Genomic DNA, 19,162 nt, shown 5'->3' with positions numbered 1-19,162 from the left:
TTATTTGGCTTTATATTGCGAGACTGCTTGGTACAACCTCTTTTGCCTCTTGGAAAACTAATTAAATAACTTATATATGGACAGATTGATGATTTAAATAAACCCTCCAATTTGAAAGCCATTTTATACACATACAGTATGTACAACTGGTCCGCACACTTGTATTGCATTGGCCAATCATGTTTGTTTGTGTTTCTTGTAACTGTAATTAGCTTAGTCTGGATTAGATGTACTGAATATCACAATGTTGCTTCATATGATACAGCACAATGTCAACAAACACTGTAAATAAAATAATAAAAAGTCTCAACCCTTTCTTAACCACCAGCACTTTCCACTGACATTCAAGTCCAATTACTGCTAGATGAACACGTTCTCATCGGCCAATGCGGAGTTCAACCACAGCCATAAACACAACATAAAGTCTCCCTGGGAGAATCATTTACTTCATAGCCACTGACATATAACATGACATCAATGAACAGTGATGGATTGTGTTGATGTACTATATTGACCTGTTTTCCTGACAACGTACAGGTTTTAAATGTCTAATTATTCATTTTCTTTCATTTGTACTTGGCTGGAAAACTTAGTGTTCAAACGCTGCAATTCTGCGTATTGTGGAAACAATGTCTTGTGGGTTCGCAAAAATAAACAGTTTAATCCTGATACCACTTTTGTCTGGTTAGTCAACTGTCCAAATGCGGATAGAAAGTTTTGCAGCTAAAATCGAATCACTGCCTCCGGTGGCTGAAGCAGGAAGTGTTGTTGAACGAATAGACACGTGTGAGCGCCATTTTCCAGGTGAAATCCCCATAGAGTGGTGCCAGAGTTGTATTTTTAGTTGTAGATGACGTAAAACAGTCAACAGTAATGTATATTTTCTAACCCTAAACCTAAATGTGGGAGTGACATTTATGCATTTGCCAAATGCTTTTATCCAAAGCGACTGTGGCAGGGCAGAGGGCGGGGACGGGTCGTGATGCTGCACACCCGGCCCCTAATCAGGCTAATCAAGCCTCAGAGAGAGATAAAGGCCGACTGGAGACTGCAGTGCAATAGAGAGAGATTTACGGGCAGCTGTCCAACATCTTTGTGTATTTGTCTTTTTGTTAAGTTTTATATTAAACTATTATTTATATTGTCAAGCCGGTTCTCGCCGCCTCCTTTCCATGAATCCCTTTACACTGGTGCTGACATCCGGGAAGGAGGAGGGATGCACCGTAGTAGATTCCTCGCCACTACCATCCACACCAATGGAGCAGCCGCGGCCATCTGCCGGAGGACGAAGTAGCCCGGCCGCCCAAGGGCGGAGGAATGGTCGCCGACCACAAGGGGAGGAGGGGCTCCCAACCAACCGCCTGGAGCGGTTACCCCTGCCAGGGGTGGGGGAGAACCCTACCGTCCACCAAAAACGCGGCGGGGCATTCCGTCCGCCAGGGGCCGGAGGTCTGCCTCCGATCCACCTGGGTAGGCGTGGCTGTCGTCCATTAGAGGGTGGAGGAGTATCATGGCGTATCATGTACATCATGCCAGGGGCTCCCCGGCCTGAGAGAACAAGTGAGGACTGTGGGAGGGCGGAGGGCGGGGACGGGTCGTGATTCCGCACACCCGGCCCCTAATCAGGTTAATCAATCCTCAGAGAGGGATAAAGGCTGACTGGAAGCTGCAGTGTGACAGAGAGAGAGATTTACGCACAGCTGTCCGACACCTTTGTGCGTTTGTCTTTTTGTTTAAGTTTTATATTAAACTATTATTTATATTGTCATGCCGGTTCTCGCCTCCTCCTTTCCATTAATCCCTTTACAGCGAATTACAGTGCACTTATTACAGGAACAATCCCCCCCGGAGCAACCTGGAGTTGAGTGCCGTGCTCAAGGACACAATAGTGGTGGCTGTGGGGACTGAACCAGCAACCTTCTGCTTACCAATTATGTGCTTTAACCCAATACGCCACCACCACTGTCAACCTATGTATAATTTTTTAATGTGATTACTTCATGGTTCCCACGGTACCAGAACCCATGTCTCAGAGGTTGAAGTTACTGCTCAAGATAGTCACTAATTTTCGTGCGCTAAGTAACTGCCATTGAAATGAATGGGAATGCTAATGGCTAGCTTTCTCGAGGTATTATAGACCTTGTTGGATTTCCACAATCGAGCGTAACAGCGCAGCCCATTTTTTCAGCCGTCCTTTCCAAAGTAACCAAGACGACACTATTGCGTCATTCAGTGGCCGATTGCTGCAGAGCTCTTTTGGTGCACATTGTTGGTCGTGATACTCTGATTTTCCCCCTCATGATCATGGGTAGTGAAGCTCTTCACTAGAAATTTCACTATTAAACATGTTTTATTTATAATTAAGTTAAAATAACTGAAGCATATACCATCGATGAACAACCTCAGAACTTTAATAATACACTTAAGTCATTATTTGTATATGTTTCAATGGCGGATATGAACTTATAGGTGTTATTTTACTCCTTCATAATGTTCTTTTCCATGTCAGTTAAGCATATTTGCTGCCAAAATTCCCATAACTGTACTGCATCCAAATGTTTTACCTTTGCTTTGTTTTTTTGGTCATTCTCAATAAATGTAGTACAATTGCTTGTCTTGTCTTCGTTACAGAAGACGTGTATAATTAATGTGCTATTAGCGGCACCAATAGGATAGTCACTACTGGTATTCTGAACACTCATTGGTCAGCCAAACAGATAGTCCCGCCCTAAACTCAGCCTAAAAATGGCTTATTTATACAATGGTTGTCTATCCACACTGAGCTTGAATAGGAAAAACCATTTGAATATGGTTGAAAAGAAATGACACATTTCATCTTTAACCCACGAAATTCTGCAAATCGTCTTTTTTTCATTCGGCACTCGTGATATTTATGAAGTTACGTGCTGAATATTGACCCAGAAAAGACAGTCTGGCAATGACTGTTATGATTCTACAACACAGATGTGTTTTCACATATGGTCGCCATTATCGTCCGGTTCTTATCGGCCTCACGTGCATCCTCGTAGAATAGATGACGCAGTTGCCGCAGAATTTATAGTCTTTGATGATGATAATCATTCATGAATTCACAAGAGTATGATCTCACATGGAGAAACCCTGAGATCATGTGAGGACGATGAAAGGTTTGGGAAACTGCACATCGTAAAGTCTCTTGTAGAAGTGTTTGCAGCTTAAGATGACTTCAGTGGCCCTTTTTGATGGTTAAATGCTAGCAAACACAAAACAAGCCTCACCTCATGTCTGTATTAGGTATAGGTTATGTCTGAACAGCATGTCACAGGTGTTTTATGAATCAACATTTAGAGCTGGTAAGTATGGGGTAGCTCAGTTGGTAGAGCGGGTCGGCTGCTAATCGCAGGGTTGGTGGTTAGATTCCCGGCCCACATGACTCCACATGCCGAAGTGTCCTTGGGCAAGACACTGAACCTTGCATGCAGCTCTGCCATCATTGGTGTGTGTGTGTGTGTGTGTGTGTGTGTGTGTGTGTGTGTGTGTGTGTGTGTGTGTGTGTGTGTGTGTGTGTGTGTGTGTGGTCTAGTTTCCATCCACCTTTCGCGCTATTTTGTTATCGACGAAGTGAAAATGCGGAAAATACAATTGCGACATTTGCCGCCTTCTGCCCGTTTCCATTCAAACGGCCTCTTATGGATAAAAATGGTGTGCGTGATGACGTCATACCAAAAAAACACTTTGTCGCATACGATTTTTGTTTATCCCAGCAGAAATCTGCCCTGAAGCCATTTCCATTCAGAAATGTGTTTATCGCTAATTCGCCTCCCAGATGTCCCTAATGGTTTCCTCTGAAGTTTGGGTAAAATGGGGAGATTATTGAGACAATTCATTGAAATTAGTCAGTTTACTGTCATTTTAATTAACAAATAAAAGCAATCAGAAGAGGAAGAATTGCAATCAAAAGGAACATTTAATCTAATCCTTCATCTAATCTAAAGCATCATCATCATCATCACAACTGCATCATGTCCCGCATATCTCCAGCAACTTTTAACCACCAACTGAACTTGATCATCATCTCAAATGTATTTTAATGTCATAATGCACATTTACATTTTCTGAAGCAGCAGTAAATGCGATCCGATGGTTGGATATAAAGTATTTAAACGTTTGAAAATGTTCAAAAGCTGGTTTTCTGAAAGTGATCTCGGCATTGGACAAATAGTTCTTGAGAAAAGTCTAGAACATTCTGAGAGTCATTCAGACGACTTTATTCATCTACAGAACCGGGTACAGCTCATTTAAGTGTGTGTAAAGAAAAGGCAAATATAGGTCTAAAAATATGCTTTTTTTTTCGTTTGTAAAATTTTTTTTACATTTATTTAATTTAATACGGGGGATTTTACCGGCATTTTTTCAAAAGTAAAACTAAACATTAATTTTATAGAATTGGGCTGTGTATTTATGTTTTATTTAAAACATCTTTGTGCACAGAAATGTTTTTTGTATTGTGGGTAATTCTGTGACTGTCGCCTATCATTGTGAATGTTGTGAAAAATTGTTCAATGTGCAGGAGATATTTGTGTTGCACTCCTGGAAGTGTCACATTTATGCCGTAAAGATCAATCCATAATCACGTACAATAAATTGGCTTTCAATACTGTCGTCACGGTAACACATGCTAACGATTGGGGCAAACTCTGTCATGTGACACTACGTTTTTGCATTAATGCCAATTTTATTGACAAAAAGTGTTTCCAAACCATTTTTCCGCGACATTTGATGTATCGACACAGAGTGAAAAATATTATGTCGACATTTGTGACATTTTAGCGATAATGTGCGTTTCCATCAGCTTCATTTCGATGCACTAAAACTCTTTTTGCAAAAAATCCTTGGATGAAACGTAGTTACTGTAAAGCACTTTGGAAACCGCTAAGGTTCAAAAAGGGCTATATACACTCACCTAAAGGATTATTAGGAACACCTGTTCAATTTGTCATTAATGCAATTATCTAATCAACCAATCACATGGCAGTTGCTTCAATGCATTTAGGGGTGTGGTCCTGGTCAAGACAATCTCCTGAACTCCAAACTGAATGTCAGAATGGGAAAGAAAGGTGATTTAAGCAATTTTGAGCGTGGCATGGTTGTTGGTGCCAGACGGGCCGGTCTGAGTATTTCACAATCTGCTCAGTTACTGGGATTTTCACGCACAACCATTTCTAGGGTTTACAAAGAATGGTGTGAAAAGGGAAAAACATCCAGTATGCGGCAGTCCTGTGGGCTGAAAATGCCTTGTTGATGCTAGAGGTCAGAGGAGAATGGGCCGACTGATTCAAGCTGATAGAAGAGCAACTTTGCCTGAAATAACCACTCGTTACAACCGAGGTATGCAGCAAAGCATTTGTGAAGCCACAACACGCACAACCTTGAGGCGGATGGGCTACAACAGCAGAAGACCCCACCGGTACCACTCATCTCCACTACAAATAGGAAAAAGAGGCTACAATTTGCAAGAGCTCACCAAAATTGGACAGTTGAAGACTGGAAAAATGTTGCCTGGTCTGATGAGTCTCGATTTCTGTTGAGACATTCAGATGGTCGAGTCAGAATTTGGCGTAAACAGAATGAGAACATGGATCCATCATGCCTTGTTACCACTGTGCAGGCTGGTGGTGGTGGTGGTGTAATGGTGTGGGGAATGTTTTCTTGGCACACTTTAGGCCCCTTAGTGCCAATTGGGCATCGTTTCAATGCCACGGCCTACCTGAGCATTGTTTCTGACCATGTCCATCCCTTTATGGCCACCATGTACCCATCCTCTGATGGCTACTTCCAGCAGGATAATGCACCATGTCACAAAGCTCGAATCATTTCAAATTGGTTTCTTGAACATGACAATGAGTTCACTGTACTAAAATGGCCCCCACAGTCACCAGATCTCAACCCAATAGAGCATCTTTGGGATGTGGTGGAACGGGAGCTTCGTGCCCTGGATGTGCATCCCACAAATCTCCATCAACTGCAAGATGCTATCCTATCAATATGGGCCAACATTTCTAAAGAATGCTTTCAGCACCTTGTTGAATCAATGCCACGTAGAATTAAGGCAGTTCTGAAGGCGAAAGGGGGTCAAATACAGTATTAGTATGTGTTCCTAATAATCCTTTAGGTGAGTGTAAGTGCAGACCATTTACCATTAACTTCCACGTCACCTACTGACCAATTCATTGTTTTCTCGATTAGCAAATGCTATTTTGGGCTGGATTATGGACCAGGTCAAACATAAACGAAGATATTCTGATGGATATATGATGCGTTTATATCCAAACAATGCAACTCAATGGCGTCCGAAATGTTCAAGCTCTCAAAAGGACATTGTAAAGGTAATGCACACCACTCGAGTGGTTTAATCCATGAATTATTCAAGCGATATACCTTCAAGTGCGACCAATGAGTAACATTTTGATATCATTTTTTGGGGGCAAACTATTAGTATATAAACTGCTAGTTTATAAAAAGGAAATAAAAAAGCATGAAAATAGTATGAAAGAACATAATATGGTAAAGTATCCTACATCTCAAAATCATTGCTTTTGTTGTTGATAGAATTATAACCCTATCTGGTAATTAGACGCAACGGCTCTGCTAGCATTAGCAAAGTGTGAACTACTTCCGAATGTTTGACCACCACAATGTTTATTGCCTCGACATTGAAGATGACATCAGTGTGCTTTGTGGTAAGGTTTGCATGTTAATTAATCCCATAAACGGATGTTTGACAAATACCCCTCAAGCTGTGAGGAATCAAACAAGGATATTATGCTAGCAAAGCTTACCTCACGTCTACAACTATCGCTTCCACAAGACTTAACCCACGATAACAAGTTAAAAATGTCCAAATTGTTTTCTAGCTTCATTTTGAGCCATTAGGGAGCATACTGATGTACGACAGAACGTGTCATGAAAGGGATTTTGTCCCTTTGTCCACTTGTTTGCTGTTCGACTATAAATCACACAAAGACATCAGTTTGGCATGACAATAAAGGAACGGGGAAATTAATTGAGGGACACTTTGTTTTTGTGTTATGCACCAAAAAGAACGTCAAAGCGACAGGTTCTGTACAAATTATGCAGGATTGTCTTCATTAGACCACCAAAAAGAGACGTGACTCATTAAATGCGACACTGCGGCCTATGCAGGGAAAAAACGAAGACCTCAACGTGTAGTGGCGATGTCCAGTTATCATCTAGGAAATAAGTAGTTACTTAACTGTTCACGTCCTCAGACCTCAGAAGTTGTTTGTTGTTATGGCAACACTTGTAAACCTCTATATGTTCTTGCTTAATGTTTTAACTGTTGATGAACGCCCCCTTTTTGAGCACAAACCATGAAAATGACACACCTGAACTTAAATGCTTGAATTTACGGGACCCTTTGGAGTTTGGACACAGTTGTGGTCTCTTTTGAAAGAAGACACTTTGGACTTTATTTCACAAGTTTCAGAATTAATGTATGTTGTTATTTATTAAAGTTAGAGAAGTTGAAGTTTATAGTAATGGAAATATTTTGTGCTGAACATGTTTTTATAATCTAATAAAACAATAATAAAAGTGTCAAGACACTCCAGAAATACAATGTTCTCAAAGCCACGAGTCTAAAGAAGTTTTGTTTCTAATCTGAAGATGATTTAATAATAAATGAGTTCCTGCAGCTTTAAATCTCTGTAAAATCTCTGGAAGTGTTCAGAGTAAAATTAAGCTCCGCCTCTCAAGACGACACTAAATCTGACGGCACTGCTCGACTATTATGAATAAAACTACGCCACATTTTTAAAAATAGACTTTGTAGATGGGCTGGTTTTGTTTATGAGACTCTAATATATCAGATCATATACAGTTTTACAACATGAATGCTGCTCAGATTGCAGTTTGATGAAGAACGATGACGAAGGCGAGATCTCATGTAAACAATGGAGAATATATCAATATTTCTCACATTTATCACTTTTATGGACAAAAAGTGCTATTGGATGTTTTTAATGAACGCTTGTCATGGACGATTGACCCAAGTGTGTTGAACTGGATTCATCTGGCGATCGCGTTTTCATAATAAAAGTCCCGTTTTGATATCGCATGTTTTCATAATAAAAGTCCCGTTTTGATATCGCATGTTTTCATAATAAAAGTCCCGTTTTGATATCGCATGTTTTCATAATAAAAGTCCCGTTTTTATATCGCATGTTTTCATAATAAAAGTCCCGTTTTGATATCGTATGTTTTCATAATAAAAGTCCCGTTTCGATATTGCATGTTTTCATTCGTACTCCTGCACTAATAACTCAATCGCTGTTTCTGGAGGATTGCTATTGTGAAACAGAGATCGGATATCAATGTTGAGCCCTTCGACCTTTGACAAGATGTATAAATGTTAACATGAATTACATTTATAGACGGTAAATTATATATTAAATGTAAGCAGAGTAACGGCACCACCGCATGCGGGCGATTGTGTATCAGCAGGTTAAATACAAACAAAGCGCTCCAGGTAACGATGGCATAATAAAATAGCACATCTAACTGTTGTTGATGCTGCCATATTAATTCTTTTACATGAACATGCATTGAGAGCATAACTAGGGCTGATTTTGATTTCATGTTGACTCTGCTGTGGTCCCTCGGTGGATCAGTATGCTGTGAAATATGGCTTCCCTGGCAACATTCCCAACATCCCTGGCACTGTTATTGTTGGCTATTATAGGGGCACCATGAGAGAGACCACAGCCGGGCAGTCCAGTCCCTGTGGTCTGACCCCTGGCACTATTAGAGGTTTACCCGCAAATACAGCCTGGCACACGGCCAATTCCTGACTATATACTAACTTTTTAATTTGATTATTTACGATAAATTATAAACCTTTAATTCATTAACAGTGCATTGTAAACTGTATGAGGTGTCTTGGGGGTTGGGTGACCAAAGAATGATATGCAGAAATGTGATTGAGAGGGATTACTTCACCTGTCGTTAAAAGGTGCTAATCAGTTTCTCATTAGCGGTCACACAAAACACTGAACCCCTACCTGGCAACTAAAGGTCAAGTGGTTTGGCAAACTCCAAATCAGCAACATAGCAAAGGGACACGGCGTCTATATCCTGTACCAATGAAAAGCCACATTGGGGAAGCTTCTTAAAAAAAGCTACTTACTTTTAATTCAAAGTAGCTCAACTACAGTAAAACTACTCTTTTGAGAAAGTAGTAAGCTGCACTACAAACCGCTAACAGAAAGTAGTAACTACACTGAAGATATTTATTTTTGGGGTATGTCCACACTAATCTAGATACATTTGAAAACAGGGTTTTTATTTTCGAAACGTTCTCCGTCCACACTGCCATTTTCAAGTGTTTTCCAAAAGTTGCTCATGAGTATGACAACCCCATGAGTGCACATGCGAAAAATCCCGTTCTGTGTACTGGTCTGAAATGCGACGGTCCTTTTGTTCCGCCGCCAGAACGCAATTCCGAGTAATCTTAACGCCGCCTTTGAAGGAATGCGTTGTGAATGTTGTACAAAGTAACATTTATCTTTAACGACACTCTCAAAGTGAACAACAGGCACAACAATGCCGCTATCTTGATGTTTTGGGTTGAACGGATCACATGACTGCGTCACATGACAATAAATACCTCATCGTTTTCAGATATCTACGTTTCCCCTGTCCACAGTACAACACGAATATGGTGTTCGCCAATTTATCCACTTGGAAGTGTTTTCAAAACCGCCCTCTCGGTGAGGACGAAAGGCCAAAACGTCGAAAAATCAATGCATTTTCGCTCAACTGTGAGAACATTTTTTACGAATGTAACGCTTTGTGCTTTACAAAGCGTTACATTCATTACATGTTTTCCTCACAGTTGAGCGAACTTGAGTTCTAAACTAATGTGAGTTCTACAACGTTCTCTCTATAGCATTAGGAAGTCCAAATCATTTTAGTGAATTGGTTTGTTCAAACGGTTCACATAAACACACCCGCAGCTAGTTGGAAAACGTATCTAGTTATTGAAAAACCTAAAGTAGCTATTTGTAGGCGCAACATATTTTAAATTTATAAATACATGATACGGTAATTGATTTAATTACAATCAGAGCAGTATTTATCTTTTTTATATATCAGAAACGATGAGTACTAAATATGGTAAATGGTCTGCACTTATATAGCGCCTTTTTTAACCTTAGCGGCTAGCAAAGCGCTTTACACTGTGACTCATTCACCCATTTGCCCATTCGCACTCACACACCAATGATGGCAGAACTGCCATGCTAGGTACTAGCCTGCCATTGGGAGTGAATTGGGGTTCAGTGTCTTGCCCAAGGACACTTCGGCATGTGGAGTCATGTGAGCCAGGAATCGAAACGCCAACCCTGCGATTAGCGACCAACCCGCTCTACCACCTGAGCCACAGCCGCAATATAGCAACAAACCGCAGCACTTGAAATTTCGCTACAAAACTGATGCCGAAAAATGCCGCACATGGACTTCTGTGCAGCTACTCGAAAGAATTGTTGAATCGTCCAACAACATTGGAACGTTTTGCCGCGCTACACCGCTGCTAATTGGAAAAAGTAGCTTGTTACTGTAAAAGCTAAAGCAGATACCTACAGTGAAGCTATTTAGAAGAGCAATACATTTTTAAATGCAATTACAATCAGAGCATCAAATGTCTGGCACAACAATCAGTACAAAATATAGCAATGAACGGCAGCGGTTAACTAAACATTTAGCTTCCAAATAGTAGACCTAAAATGCCGTAAACAAACTTCTGTGCAGCAACTCAAAATGATCGCTTTTTCGAATGGGTTCATTTACGTCAACAAATGCATTCACAAAAACGACTTCCTAAAAGACGTTATAGAAAAGGTATTTCTGCTTCTCTGGAAAAAGTCGTGGAAAAAAGACACTATTAAGTTAGCTGCATCGCTACTTTTACTTTCTTGCTATCACTGCACGAAATGGACAAGAGCAACAATCGCAATATAATACCCCCCTATACGGTTTTGCCATGTAAGCCTCTTTCAACTCATTCAAATTTGACATATCCATTTTGCTTTGGAATTTGGTCGTTTGAATGCAGTCCACACTTATATTCAACAGAGCGTGGTCTGCGTGTAGTCTGTTTAGGCATCTGTGTGAAAAATGACCTGTCTTTGCAGACCGAGAGTGCATTTAGCTGAGGAACAATGCATTCCACTCCCGTCTTAAGTGGCCGTGCCCTGCTAAATGTATCCCGTGAAGCACTGCGCTTTCTGTGGTTTCCAGAGCCAGTAGAGCCCAATCAAACGCCAAACTACAACAACTACCAGATGGTCGATGTTTGAATAAGACTCTGTAAAGCACTTCCCTTTCTAAGACCACACACCTTCCAAAACAATGGTGGTTTCACTAACAGTATAGATTCGAGAAACATGTGATGGTGCTGAAGAAAACGCTATTGCCCAAATGTTGGCTCGGGAGATTTAGTTGAGGTCTCAGTTATGTTTCACGTGTATACCAAGCACAAGCAAGGTCATCCACCCTGAGAAAGTGTGGAAAATAGTTACGTTTCTCACTTATGCCTCACTTAAATCTCAACTTTGTGTCAGATGTTCCTCCTAAAATTATTGGGCTTGGGAGAATATGAGGAGTACATCATGTTCTCTGACTGCAGACTTGGTCTCTTGGCAAATCCGAGCACAGTTGGAGACATGTGAAATTACTTGGGTTTGTTTCTCAGGAGAAAAAGTTGCTCACCTTTTAATCTCATTGCTGTCTTGGAGAACATGTTTAAATATCATTTGTGATTTTTCAATTAAACCACCCACCCCCACCTTCATGCCCGACCCCAAACGTTGACTTCAAAGCAGCTGTCTGGAGTTCCACAGAGGTGCTGGTTCTCCACAAGCCTGCCTGACAAGATCACACTTGCTAATGCTAAGCAAACAGACATTTGACTCTGTTTGAATAGAAAGGTTGTACCCGGAAATAAAACCGCAAATTAGATCTCTTTAATATCTCAGTTGTTTCTTCTCAAAAGCAGTGAGATGCTAATGGAAAATCAAACTGAAATATTTGCTAAAGTCTCCTGCTTCGCAGATGTTTTTCTGAGAAAAAGACCCCAGTACTCTCATATGTCTCCTCTAGAGTTTCGGAAGAGAAACTGTGCCCAGATTTGCCAAGACACATTTCACATCAATTCTTCCAAGATCAAATGACCTGAGCTATGCTCTCCACATTTATTTAACAGCTGTATACTCTTACTGTATGTCAACAACTGACTCATTCTGTCTGAGCTTATGAGAACATTTTGGCAAAATGGTATTGCATTGTTTATTACACGTCTCGCGGCAGTTCTGAGGTGAAATGTCCACAAGGTGGTGCTTAAAGCAAGTTAAAATTTCTCCCAATCAGGTTAGGTTTTTAAGTAAAGAAAATTGAGTTTTATATCAACAAAACTGACCTACCTACCTTAAACCTAACCGATAATGTCAGAAAAAAACAAACGTGAGATAAAAAACACAACCAGGGCATTTGATTCTATGACATTTCTATTCTTGTGTCAACTCGCATGCTTTTTAGGACTCTGTGACAGGGCGGAGGGCGGGGCCGGGTCGCGATGCTACACACCCGGCCCCTAATCAAGCTAATCAAGCCTCAGAGTGGGATAAAGGCCGACTGGAGACTGCAGTGGGACAGAGAGAGAGATTTACAGTGTGTTTGTCTTTTTGTTTAGTTCTTCATTAAACTATTATTTATAATGTCAAGCCAGTTCTCGGCTCCTCCGTATAACCCCTTTACACTGGTGCCGAAATCCGGGAAGGAGGAGGGATGCACCGTAGTAGAGTCCTTGCCACTACCATCCACCCCAACGGAGCAGCCGCGGCCATCTGTTGGAGGATGGAGGAGCCTGGCCGCCTAAGAGTGGATGAACGGCCGGCGACCACGAAGGGAGAAGGGGCTCCTAACCTACCGCCTGGAGCAGTCAGGGCCACTGCCAGGGGTGGAGGAGACCCCTACCAGCCGCTGAAATGCAGCGGGGTATGAGACCGTTGACCGTGAGCAGGGAGGAGCTCCTGGCCGACCGCCTGGAGTGGGAGAACCGCTGCCAGGGGCGGGGGAGACCCTTCTGTTTCCAGAGAATGCGGAGGGGCATTTCATCCTACAGGGGCCGGAAGTCTGCCTCCGAAATGTCCGGGGAGGCGCTCCTGTGGTCCGTTGGATGTTGGAGGAGTGGCCGAGGACCAAGCTACAGCGTATCGGAGAACCGGCGAGTAAGTGTATTTTTTTCTTCTCTCTTCCACTGCCGCTCCGTGTTGGCCTTTCCATCTCTTTTAAAATGTTTTGTTAATTTGGCACGATCGCCATTACGGTATGTAGGTGCCGCGTTTTTTTGGTTTCCCTCCCCTTGTCCCCTCCCTCATCCAGGTAGATGGGGATGACCAGCCGGCAGACAGGGCGTTAGGCATGCTCCTCCCCAGGAGAGGGTGGGGGGGATGTACATCATGCCGGGGGCTCCCCGGCCTGAGAGAACGAGGGAGGAATGTGGCAGGGCGGAGGGCGGGGCCGGGTCGTGATTCCGCGCACCCAGCCCCTAATCAGGCTAATCAAGCCTCAGAGAGGGATAAAGGCCAACTGGAAGCTGCAGTGCGACAGAAAGAGAGATTTACGGGCAACTGTCCGACACCTTTGTGTGTTTGTATTTTTGTTAAGCTCTTCATTAAACTATTATTTATATTGTCAAGCCGGTTCTCGCCTCCTCCTTTCACGTATAACCCCTTTACAGACTCGTACCCTGGTCTACCCTGAGCTAAAAGTGTTTAGATATCATAAGATAGCATTGTGTGTGGAACAGAGCGAAGTGTTTGTGAACTGGTAATCTGCCATTTTACTTAATTGTGTTTAAGTGAATTAAAGTCATTGTTGTTGTAGCGCCTCTAGTGTCTATTTACATTCCTCCCAATCATATGAGAGAACTCAATTAAGTCTCCCATGAGAGAGCAAATATAAGCAATAGAAATGTCCTACGTAAACAAAGCAAAGAGCGGAAAGAGGCTAAAACAACAAAAAACTGACCTGCATCCCAGTCTGTATATACCAGACTATTTCTTTGCTTTCTCAGGGTTGGTGTTTCCCTGTGAACTTACTTATGTCAGTATACGTTTGTTTGCAGATGGGTGTGAGTGGGTTTGATGCACTGGGTTTCCTACATAGTTGTCAGATGGAGGCAAACACAGCTGTCCACCTGATCAGCCAAAACGGACCCCCTACAAAATGGCGCCAAACATGACTGCACCAGTCCAAAAAGGAGTTTGGTGGAAATTACTGTTTGAGACTTTTCATGCTATAAATGTGCCAATGGAACAACAGAAAAAGTATACTTTGTATCCTCACACGTGCTTTTGACATACACATGTTGGACAAGAACCACCGTTCTTGTTTTCTCATTTGTCTCCAGTTGTTTAGTGGCGATTATATCATCTAGCGCTTCTACTGTACGTGACAGCAACGGCTCAAATGTGAGGCTTGCCAACTTGTGGACCAACTAATTAGTACAAATAATCCCAGGCTCGTGTGATTAGAAGAGTACACTCTGTTAGAAACATCAGGCTGCAAGAGTTTAGTGCTCGAAGACTCTATTCAGGCCAAAATTAGCTTCAAGTGTTCTGTACAGAGACGACTAGAATTTGCGTCTGACCGAATCAGGCCTAGTCCACACTAATACGTTTTTCGTTTGAAAACGCATATTTTTTCTCTCCGTTTTGGCCTTCCGTCCACACCGAGACAGCGTTTTTTGTAGCGTTGTAGCGTGGACTGTGAAAACGGATGCTTTGGAAAACGACGACACATTTTTAATCATGTGATCTATCCTACCAAAACAATCATGATGGTGGCCCGTGGTTATAGCGGCGCTGTTGTACTTGATACTCACTTTGATAGCGTTGTTAAAAAATAAATGTCACTTTGTACAACCTTCACATTGCGTTCCTTCAAAGGCGAAGGGAAGTTTACTCGGAATTGTTGTCTGGCAACGGAACACGATGAAAATTGCGTTTCAGACTGTGCATGCAACAGGATTTTCCGCATGCGCAGTGACACGATTTAAGCGTTTTCATACATTTCAGTGTGGACAAGCAACTTTTGGAAAACTCTTGAAAACGTTAGTGTGGACGGAGAGCGTTTTGAAACGAAAACGCCATTTTTCAAATGTACCCGGATTAATGTAGATGTAGCCTTATACTATGGGCTGCAGAGTCAACACGAACACAGTTGTTTAAAGGATGTTTCAGGTCTTTTCTGCACCACCTCCGAAATGACTTTCCCGGATTCAGATGATGTCATGAATCCCTCTTATTTTTCAGCCCCTCCTATCACCTCTTATTAAGACCACTTTTCACCATCCAGTCAAATCCCACCAAACATTTTTGCTTATCCTGTTTCACGCACGGCAGTAAGGCAAATGGTGTTTCACGATGCAACTGTTTTATATAAAAGCTTGCTTCTCCATTCCTTGAAAGCACAAACCATAAAGGACATAATGCGAAAAAGTGGTGATATGTAGCAGATATGAAAAAGTATGAATATATTTGAATAACTAGTTCTACAAATTAAACCATGCATACCAAAATAGTATCAGTATCCACACACACACAAATATTGACCTTTCATCCCAGTGCTATGAGGTATTTTGCTATGAAAACAGCTGCAGGAAGAGCTCTAGACTGTTGGTAAAGGTATGATTTGCTGGTACTGAGCAGTCAAGCATCTGTCTAGCCCTAAATGATATTCCAGCCAGTCCATCCATTTGTCCAGGGTACACCTGCTTTACTTCATTTTCATACCCATAAAAGAGACTGTTTGCTGCTGTTTTGCACAGGGAAAACCCTTTGATTCTAGATTAATTTAATTGTTGCTTAAAGTCTTGGTTTTCAATTGAGGGTTCACAAATATAATATAAATAAAAAATATATAGAATATAAGTCAAACATAACTCTCATTATAGCTCACTATAGCTACTTAGCCAACATATTGCCGAGATGTGGTCCGGTTGAATCTACTAGCGTGCGTTCTTGTGTTACTGTGGCGGTAACAGCCACCAGAACTCAAGGGGGCGATAGAGTTACCTTCAAAAGTTTGAGACTTGACAATGGATGTGTTACTATTCAGGTAAGTTACTTTAAATACTCTGTCTTCATCTTACTTGCTCAGCAATATTCTCTTCAAACCATTACCCTCAGTCATGACCAGGGCTGGTAACCTGGCATACCGGGCATTTTCCCAGTGGGCCGATGCACTTTGGGGCCGATCAGGAGAGGATTGGCTATCGGGAGAACCGAGGGGTCCAGTGGCTTGGCCGTCTCTTCCTAGTCCAGCCCTGGTCATGACAGTAGATTTGTCTCCCTCATGTTTTCCTTAGGACTCTTATTTTGAAGATTTTCCTTGGACTACATCTCCCAGAATCCACTGCCCTCATCACTTCCATCTGTTTCCAAACCTCCTCACCTGTCCTCCATTCCATCATCAGTCATTGTTTGTATAAATACCCTCCTGTTTTGTTCAGTCCTTGAAGTGTTACGTTGAATGGTTTATCCCGTTGGTTTAGCATTATTGTTTTGTTCCACTCCAACGTTTTTGTCCACTCCAGCATCTCCTCTCTTCCTGTCCACAACACCAGTGTTACAAGTTGACTTGAAAGTAGAAGTGGACAGTTTACACCAATGTTCACTATAGCCGGGGGTTAAATTGAGGTGGAATTGTCTGGAACGGCATTCCGGCCCCTCTGATTAAAATAATAATAATAATAATAATAATAAAAATGGCAGTTTTCAGGCTGGCTTCACCCCTAGCTATAGCACCCCCTGTGGCAACATTGAGAATACAACGCACACTTGTGTTATCAATAGAGGTCTGACACATTTCAGAACACAACGTTGCACCGAATCTAGAAGCATCTGCGTTCACGTACTTGCGTAGAGTATGTTTTGGACTTTAGGATTCGTGATTTGAGCAAATCTCTTAGTATTAAAATATATAAATCTGAAAAAATGGTATAGACTTACACAGAGGGAGGAACCCAAGCCATATTTAGAGAGCTAAATATCACAGACTTGATTCTTTTGACTTGAGCCAGTAGGAAGCCACCTAAAACACCCTAGCAACCGCATAGCAACATGCTAAAAAAATCACTTAGAACACATTAGCAATCAAACAGAATTGCCCTGGCAATCATTGACAACATTTTAGGGGAATTTTATAATGCTTGTGAACGGCCACAATGTTGTTGACCAGGGGTGGTGGGGGGTGGGGGGGGGGGATTGGGGGTGTGTGTGGTGGTGATTCTAAATGAGAACGCCCCCAAAGCTGTTGACCGGGCTTTGTTGCCACTAGAAACTCTGCAGTGAGTGTAGCACACTAGGTTTACCATTCAACCCTTACAGAGCCAAGGACCCCCCAAATAAGAGGGACCCTCCATGTAAAAAAGCCACACAACCCCCCCGCCACCGCAAGATGATGCCCAGTCACCCATGACTAAATCCGGCAACTGGTTTACCAAGAAAATATTGCATTTTTGCATGGAGGGTCCCTCTGATTTGGGGGTCCTTGGCTCTGTAAAGGGTTGAATGGTAAACCTACTGTGCTACACTCACTGCAGCAGTCTCTAGTGGCAGTATATAACCCACTTAGTTTGCAATATCTCACTGCTTTAAGTGTCCTAATGTTTGCTTTAAAAAGGATCTTTTCATAAATCGTGACTGCATTTTCACCTTAGCCATAAGGAGGCGTGGTGGCTGTCCGCTGGCTGAGCTGTCTTTTCTGGGTAACTTTCAATGTAAATAACCAGCACTGGAGTGAGAGAGATGAGGAACTGCTGTGCAAATAATTGCAGATCTGGACTGAATCCAGGTTTATTATTCCTGAACTCAGTGGCTCTTTTTCTCTCTTAAAGGAACAGTTCACCCCAAATTGAAAATGTTGTCAATTGTTCTGTGGAATACAAAAGAAGGTGTCCAGGAGTATTGGATATATCACAAGGAAGTGCGATGTAGACCTCGTTAATGGAGACTTGGTGACACTAATATCTTTAAACACAAGGTGAGAACTCTCAATTGTTCTGATACCAAATGCTGGAAAACAAAAGCTTCACCACAAAGAGTTAACATCTGCATACTGGACATTAATACGACACACACACACTATCTCACTGGACTTAAGAGAGGAAATGGGTGAGGATTAGGTACACAGCAGGACATAGTGCATGGTAAATGTCAGTGTCTCCAGTAAACTTTAGTCAAAACATATCAGGGTTCTTCTGTTACCCTACTGAAAACCAAAAATGGACCTCCAAACCCTTAATGAAACCTGACATACACCCATGATGCTTTATGCCCAAGTTTCGGGAACTGCTCACCAAGGGAATGTCTAAAATGTACAGTAGGACACTCGCTGACAAAGCTATTTAATAAAACCGACCCAGGTGTTGAAGTTTCCAGAAATACATTTGCAACAACATTGCTGACGTTAAAAATGACTAATGGACCAAACTTACATGACGAGTTTACAGTCAGGTTAAACCAAAAACCCAAAACATATGAGGACACTCTTTTGGTTCCCTTAGGGCATGTAACATTTCTAGCATGGGCGTTTTCAAGATTAAGCCACTTATATTAGCTTCATCCATTCTTCGGAAATAACTGCAGATCCAAACCTGGAAGTCAACATCCGACCTGTAACTGATTAATAACTCAATTAAGCAAAGGATCGTTTTTCATTTTCTCGATGAATGGAGTTCATTCAGTCAAGTTGAATGAATCTGTGGGTTTTGAAGGGTGTGGAGTGAGAATGGATATGTTCTCGATGGGGTGGAGGTTTGTGTGAAGACGAGATGGTCTGTGCAAAACTGCTCGCGCTGAGACTTTCTAATCAGGGCCGTATATTCAGTAACCTCATGGCCTGTAGTCTGTGGGTGTATCTAAAACAGTGAGTTAGCAGTTTAGGCGAAAGCACTTTGGAGGTCCTCTTAAGTAAACAGACTTCAGACCGGCTTCCAAGTTGCGTTAGGTCACGTCTGATGATGATAATATGAGCCTTTTTGAATATTTAAAGGAATAGTTTACCCTGAAATAAGACCTCTGTCATCATTAACTCGCCATAA

The sequence above is a fragment of the Xyrauchen texanus genome, chromosome 50 (assembly GCF_025860055.1).
Source record: "Xyrauchen texanus isolate HMW12.3.18 chromosome 50, RBS_HiC_50CHRs, whole genome shotgun sequence".
NCBI classification, from domain to species: Eukaryota; Metazoa; Chordata; class Actinopteri; order Cypriniformes; family Catostomidae; genus Xyrauchen; species Xyrauchen texanus.
This window is presented reverse-complemented; position numbering follows the sequence as displayed.